Here is an 8,125-nt window from a genome sequence, read left to right as displayed (position 1 = left end):
CTCCTCCATCCTGGGCCCCAAGGCCCTGCCTCTGCCTGCTCCCCCTCTGCTCTGGGCCCTGAGCTGGCCCTAACTGTGCCAGGCCCCCCTCTGGCACAGGCCCTGCCTCAAGCCCCGCCCCCTGTGGGCAGCAGTGCTAGTGCCTGTTGGTTTTGCTCTCTTCCCTCTTCTTTCCCTGTTCTCTTCACAAATGCATTCAGATCCCCCAGGATGACGTGCACTGATACTGCTGCCTTCTTCCTGCACAAACTTTCTGGGCAGCTCAGCTTTTTCTACAGAGCAGCGTGCCTTTGGAAGTGCTTGGAGGATGTAAACTAACAGCAAGAGAACACTGAGCTCTTCTGGGTCTTTCTAGACATGGCAAAGGGACAGGAGAGAGTGCTCAGCCTCGAGTGGTTGCTTGTATGAAGAAATCCCTGTCACGTTTGTCAACATCTGTGCTGTTTTGCTGTAGGCAGTAGTGTGTGACAAGAAGCCTACAATTACCAATTTAGTGAACGTAATTAATTGTAACAGTTCCCCTTCCTTCTTCCCTCGACACTTGGGTTATGGAGTTCTCCTATGCTATGTGCCGGTGTAATACCTCTGAGCCACAGCACTGTTGCGTTTAGCAAAGCTCATGGCAACAGGCTTTGGCCAACCTCAGAGCTACGTAGATGATGAGAAGATATCCAATGATAGGAGGGAAAATGAACAAGCTCCAAGGTAAGTGTTGTTTTTTCCTTCTAGTCAGCACGCCATCGCTAAATCTTCCATGCTGTGACTTTTATCGTGACAGTGATGATCCCTTAACCTCACACCTTTAGCACAGCACTTTCTGTGGAGATTCCCACCAGTGACAAAGTATTAGTGCCGCTTTTCTGCCTGTTTCTTTTTTGTCTGTATTTTCCAGAATGTGGGTATTTCTTTCATTGCCCACAAACACTGCCCAGTGCAGGAGGAGGCAGGGACAAGAGTCAGGAGCAAGGGCAGAATAGTTTCTCTGTTAGTGAATGGAATGCCAGTGTTTTCTGCATATGGACTTGCCATAGTGCTTCTTACAAGGCCTAACAGTGGGATGAAATGTGCCCTGAAGCAGGTGTGCTTTTTAGGAAGGCAAAAGAGAAATGCAGATAATGCTAAGGGAGGCCAGTAAGATGATCAGAGGGCTGGAGCACCTTTCCTATGAGAACAGGTTGAGGGAACTGGGCTTGTTGTGCTTGGAAAAGAGAAGGCTCCAGGGAAACCTCACTGTGGCCTTCTAGTATTTGAAAGGAGTGTATAAACAGGCAGGGGAATGGCTGTTTACAAGGGTGGATAGTGATAGGACAAGGGGGAATGTTTTTAAAGTGATACGGGGACGTTTAGGTTGGATATTAGGTTGATGTTTTTCACACAGAGGGTGGTGATGCACTGGAACAGGTTGCCCATGGAGGTTGTGGATGCTCCATCCCTGGAGGCATTCCAGGCCAGGCTGGATGTGGCTCTGGGCAGCCTGGTCTGCTGGTTGGAGACCCTGCACACTGTGGTCCTTTTCAACCCAGGCTATTCTATGAGTCTATGGCTGTACGATTGTATCAGACCTCAGGGAAGTCACGTGGAAGAGACAAGGCTTTGAAATTAAGCTTGATTCACTTTGCCCCTCATACACCTGATCACTGCATCCCTTACTTGGCAAATGGTCTTTCTGCGGGGTGTAGATGAGGAAAGGGGAGGAGGAAAATAAAGCAGCTGCTTTGTCTTAGAGCTCTTGTTTCGTTGGGGTCTGGCCATATTTTCTGAAACTAAAAGACGATGTGTGAAAGAAGGACAGGGAAAGGCACAAGGAGGTTTTAGGTTTGGTGCTGACTCCAGCTCGCTGCTTGGTGCTGGGAAAGGCACACTTAGCTTCAAGGAAGGGTGCATGCGGGGAAATCCAGTGGCCAGGAGTAAGGGGTACCCAGCAATAGAGGGCAACAAGAGCTGGGGTGATTTGCTTTTAAACTGCAGCCAGTGAAGTCCTGTCCCATTGGATCTGACATATGTCTCCCCATTCCCTTCCAGTTTGTGCAGAGATGGCATGAGGCATTGCTTTCTGCCAGACTGCAGGAGCAGAAGCATTTCAGGTGCCTAAATGGTTTGGTTTCCTCATTGTGGTGGAATGGGGTACACATAGAAGGAGGACTTCCATTCTTGGGGTGGATATGCACATGGGAGGCTGTGCAGGGAAGGCTCCATCCTGGCCAGTTCAGCCAGCAGCTGTATCCAGCTGGCAGAAGCCCCAGCCCATGAGGCCGGCACTGGCCCTGGGCCATAAAGCCACAGTAAGGGAAGCCAACATCAACTCTGGAGCCTAAAGCCACAGTCAGAGAGGCGAGCACCAGCCTCGGGGCATACAGATGTGAACCCCTATTCATTCCCACTATCTCCCTTGGGACTCCATTGAGCGCTATGAGGCCACATTAGTCTTGACTGGTTTTTAATGAAAATTACAAAACCATGACATCTGCACAAGAGTCACCTTCACTTCCCTGTTGTCTTTTAGTCTTGCTTTTCCCTTTCACTGCCGCTTTTCACTTTCACAGCCGCTTTTCCCTTTTAGTCTTGCTTTACCCTTTTAGTCTTGCTTTTCCCTTTTAGTCTTGCTTTTCCCTTTTAGTCTTGCTTTTCCCTTTTAGTCTTGACTTTCCCTTTTAGTCTTGCTTTTCCCTTTCAGTCTTGCATTTCCCTTTCACTGCTGCTTTTCCCTTTCACTGCTGCTTTTCCCTTTCACTGCTGCTTTTCCCTTTCACTGCTGCTTTTCCCTTTCACTGCTGCCTTTCCCTTTCACTGCTGCTTTTCCCTTTTAGTCTTGCTTTTCCCTTCCACTGCTGCTTTTCCCTTTTAGTCTTGTATTTCCCTTTCACTGCTGCTTTTCCATTTCACTGCTGCTTTTCCCTTTTAGTCTTGTATTTCCCTTTCACTGCTGCTTTTCCCTTTCACTGCTGCTTTTCCCTTTCACGGCTGCTTTACTTTTTTGTCTTGCTTATCCCTTTCATTTCTGCTTTTCCCTTTCACTGCCACTTTTCCCTTTCACTGCTGCTTTTCCCTTTCAATTCTGCTGTTCCCTTTTAGTCTTGCTTTTCCCATTCACTGCTACTTTTCCCTTTTAGTCTTGCTTTTCCCTTTAAGTCTTGCTTTTCCCTTTTAGTCTTGCTTTTCCCTTTTAGTCTTGCTTTTCCCTTTCACTGCTGCTTTTCCCTTTCACTGCTGCTGTTCCCTTTTAGTCTTGCTTTTCCCTTTTAGTCTTGCTTTTGCCTTTCAGTCTTTCTTTTCCGTTTCAGTTTTGCTTTTCTTTTTCACATCTGCTTTTCCCTTTCACTGCTGTTTTTCCCTTTCACTTCTGCTTTTCCCTTTAACTGCTGGATTTCCCTTTTAGTCTTGCTTTTCCCTTTCACTGCTGCTTTTTCCTTTTAGTCTTGCTTTTCCCTTTCCCTGGTGCTTTTCCCATTCACTGCTGCTTTTCCCTTTCTCTGCTGCTTTTCCCTTTCCCTGGTGCTTTTCCCTTTCACTGCCACTTTTCCCTTTTAGTCTTGCTTTTCCCTTTCACTGCCACTTTTCCCTTTTAGTCTTGCTTTTCCCTTTGACTGCTGCTTTTCCCTTTCACTGCTGCTTTTCCCTTTCTCTGCTGCTTTTCCCTTTTAGTCTCTCTTTTCCCTTTTAGTCTCGCTTTTCCCTTTTAGTCTTGCTTTTCCCTTTTAGTCTTGCTTTTCCCTTTTAGTCTTGCTTTTCCTATTCACTGCTGCTTTTCTCTTTAATCTTTCTTTTCGCTTTCACTGCTGCTTTTCTCCACCGCGTAGCAGTACCTGCTAAAGGAGCGCTGCCGCAACACCATGTTCGTGAAGGCCAAGCACAAACAGACATTTTCTGTTGGGGTGACCTTCAGTGAGAACTGACCACTGAGGAGTGAGAGCGAGAGCAAACCCAGGCTCTGTGGGAAAGCATCTGGCGTGAGTCTCTGCTGCCAGCCTGCACTGCAGCAAGCACAGCCGTGGCTGCCAGCTCTCACAGAGGGTGGATTAGGGATTTGAAAGTGCAGGAAGAGAAGACAAAGGCAAGGGCTGTGTGCTTGCAAGCCCTTGCTGCCTGCTAGGGTGCAGTCTTGTGTAACTTAAGTCTTGTGATTGGAATAACACCCACTACAGAGGGGTGTAAGATCTAGGAATATAAAGGTATGCTAAAGGATTCAGTAACTTTCTAGAATGAGAAATATGAGTGCAGACAATCAGCATTTCTCTCTAATTTAGATAGGTGATCTGACCTGTCCTTTATCTGGCATGTAAGGCCATGAGAGGTAGCACAGTGGATTTTGCTGAAGAAATGGGCCAAATTTGGTTGGCTGCTCCACCTTTTATCTGTGAATTGCACGCATAGCAAGGCAAGAGACCCCAAAAGATGGGCAAAGAAGGAAGACGGACATCAGTTTTTATGTTGGTGCGCTGAGCCTTCACATGGGATTCTTGCACTTTCCCACCGTCTGAACGGGAGTCTTGATTTCCAGACATGGGAGCAGATTTCCCATGGACATGTGGCTCACGGCTGACAGAAAGGCTGGTGTCCATGCGAGGATGCGCTTTGCTACAGAGGCTTAAGGAGATGCGGCAGTAATGGCGTGGCCCACCTCTTGTTCCCCTCTTGGCAGGCTCTCTGCCCTCTGATGAGATTTCTTTGGCTGGGGAACTGCACAATCACTTCTTCCTTACCCAGATGCTCTCCCAGAACTGGTTGCATCTGGCTATCCGTGGAACTTCCAACTTTGCTGGCAAATACATTCAAAGCTTCAGGAGGTAGGAGGGAATGCATATACGAACATACACTTATGTATATCCATTTGCTACCTTGCAGGACAGTATCATCAGAAGTGCTGTTTCTATGGAAACAAGACTAAAAATACAGAATAACAGAAATTAGAGTCTCATCTAACAAGTATTTTCTATCCTGGACAAGGTTATTCTCATTTATATACTGTGCCTGCACATGTTTGCATGGAGACGGGGTTTCATTTTGTTTTGTTGGTGCTCTCGTCTGCTCTTACATGCAGAGCCTCTCAGCAATAGTCCTGCTGTTATTTCTTCTGAAAAGAAATGCTGCATTGCATCAATATGTGCTGCTGAAGCACCTCAATGAGATCAAGAATTGACGTTAAGGATTCTTCCCCATCTCAGCTGCTTTGCAGCTGCGTCTCCAGGGCACTATAGCAGGTGCCCAAAGCAGGCAGCTTTTGCCCTTTGGCTCAGGGCAGCCACCTGCTTTGCTCCATTGCTGGTGGTGTCGGAAGGGCACTGCAGGCACTGATCTGCCGTCACCTCACAGCTTTCCCAAACAGGCCTTTGGGGCAGCAAAGCACTGAAGCACCAACAGTGTGTTGTGTGAACCCCGTGCCCTTCCCTACTTGAGCTGCCCGAGCCCACTAAAAGCTTTAAAAACCCATGAAAGTGCTCTTGCAATTTGCATATAAGCAAGACTGCACTTCAGAAAATCTTACATTTTACTTCATAAACATAGGCATCTGCTGCTAATTAAAGTAGCAGCATATAATTATACCCTTTCTTATTAGTAGATATAGAGTCTGACAGTTGCTTAGATACAAAATAAGCAACCACGGATTGTCTTCTGCACTTTAACAAGCAGAGAGAGCAGGAACAATAGAAATGTAAACTTATTCTATATTATCTCTGGTAAGTGCGCCTGGGAAAAATGTTTAATCTCATTGGTAGCTTGTAATTTTAGCTCTAAGGTTCTTCAGCAACCCCTCTGTTTTCCACAGTAAAATACCAACCAGTTGGTTCCTTGCCCCATCCTTGGAGGTGTTCAAGACCAGGTTGGACGGGGCCCTGGGCAACCTGATCTAGTAAATGTGTATGTTTGGTGGCCCTGTTAGGCAGGGGGGTTGGAACTACATGATCCTCGAGGTCCCTTCCAACCCGGGTCATTCTGTGATTCTGTGGTTCCTCTGGGGAGAGCAGTGAAGCTCCGTGGGGAAGGTGTCGGGCAGGAGGAGTGATAGTGGAGCGAGTAGACACCATTTTTCAGAGACCCCATCTTCTGGCTTTTTATTTCCAGGGAAGTAATGTCTGCTTCCTGATTAAAATAAAACCAGTGCAATCCAGGATTGTCACTGTAGACAGAGGCAGGTAAACAGGAGCAAAGTGAACTGTGTGCAGAGCGTAGGTAAGGGTTTTAAAAGGCGGTGATATTGCCAAATGTGGTTGCCTTATTTTCTAATGGGTTAAGTTTGCAGCCAAAGCAGCCCGGATGTGACAAGATGGATCTTCAAAGTCCTTACTGCTTCTCGTCAAAATACTAATGACGCTGTAGTGAAAAATCACTTCCCTGTCCCACTGAATATGTCAGCTGCATCCTGAGAGGCACATTGCAGTGCGTGACCTTTTCTTTCCTCTTGTTCTGCTAATAACCCCCAACTTTCCTTGCTCACAAATCTAAAACTCTGTTGATACACCTACAGTCTAAGTGCTCTTGTTATTAAACTGTAGGGAAGGTAATCAGAGCAGCTAATGCCACGATAATCCCCCTGATCCATACTGTTATCTTTGGAGATATCAGAAATGATGCTGCCTGTAAAAGCGATGATGTATGTTCTGGTTAATTCTGCACTGGGAAACATTTGAAGCTAACCTTCAGAGTGTTACATGCTGGAGGCTGCAATGGGATTTCAATTGCCTTTCTTATTGACTAACAAAAAGTGCAATATTTCTCAGCAGAAACCACTGGCTTATTTCTAAAAAGTCATAGTGATAATAAGAAAGTTCATTTTGGGAAAGGTCCTTCTTCCCTCTGCAGCACTGTGACACCTAGGCAAAAGGCCAAGGCTCATAGGGATGGGCAGCAGCCTCCCTTCCTTCTCCCTGTGTGGGGCGTTAGGAGTTGAAGAGAGACATGAAGCTTCCCTTTGCGATGTCAGCTGGAGCAGAATTTTGGGTATGGCTTCCCGTGCTCTGAAGACAGATTCGGTGGGCTGTTGCTGTTCTCTCTTTTCTGAAGCATCACCAGTTTTAGGTTCTGCGTTACTGTTTTGGCAATGATGCCAAGGAGATGGCACAAACACTTTGCCAGCCTACTTGGTGCTTTCCAAGCTGGCCAGATCTACAGCATGGGCATTGCTGGCACACCTTCTGGTTCAAAGTTTTTCTGCTATGGCAGCACTGGGATGCCAGTAGAGAAAGGCCAAGGCAACTCTCTCTCGCTGTGCCAGTCCCTGGAAACCACCTTGCCACCTCCTCCCAGCCTGCACACAAACCAATTGATTTGCTCCACTCTCTGAGCCTCCTGGCAGCCCACTGTGAGCTGACACAAAGGAAGACCCACAGATCAAAAGAAACCAGCACAGAGACAAGGGGAAAGCATTACAGGAAAGCAAAGTGCTGCAGTGAAGTTCTCTTAGCATCTTTTTCCATCTCTGTTTTTGTTACTGGGCGATTTCCTTTTCATTCCCAGTGTGATAGAAACTTTATCATCCCAGTAACATTAATTTGCTAGATCCACCCCTCTCTGAAAGACTCCTGACAAGAGGACTGCATGGCAAACTCCTGTGCTCTCTGCCTCCCCATCGAGTTTCTCAAATATTCTGATGTTGTCTCAGAAGTGCCTTTCTTCTGCTGTTTTTGTTTCTCAGCATGAACTTTATGGTCCCCAGAGGTAGATTCAGAGTTTAAAGGTAAGTGAAATGCAGTGTCACTGGGTGTGCTTCAGGCTCTTCCGCATGAAACGCAGAAACAACAATCTCTTCACATCCTTCCAAGCATAACTAAAGCCCTATTTTCAGTAGGACAAACTCATGCAAAAATTCCATAAGGTTCTTAATAGAGCCAGCTGAGTTTGCTGCTCACCCTTTCAATCTGTGGGCATTTGACAATTGTGAGATGATGTTATTTTAGCGAGTATCTGACAAAGCATCTGGTAAATTTTGCCCCCCTATTTTTCAGGAAACCAGATTTCAAGGTAAGGTGATCTTAGAGGTTGCCTATTGCAGCCGTGCTTGACATTTTGGCTGCAGGCAAGACATGCAAGTGCACGTCTGTGCTGTGCCAAAAAGGTATTTCTCTTTTGTTCTTGGTGTGAAGTCTCATCTAACTCAAGTACAGGTGAAGAGGTTACCCAGTGTTAACAA

The sequence above is a fragment of the Coturnix japonica genome, chromosome 27 (assembly GCF_054131305.1).
Source record: "Coturnix japonica strain WE chromosome 27, WE-NBRP24, whole genome shotgun sequence".
NCBI lineage: Eukaryota > Metazoa > Chordata > Aves > Galliformes > Phasianidae > Coturnix > Coturnix japonica.
This window is presented reverse-complemented; position numbering follows the sequence as displayed.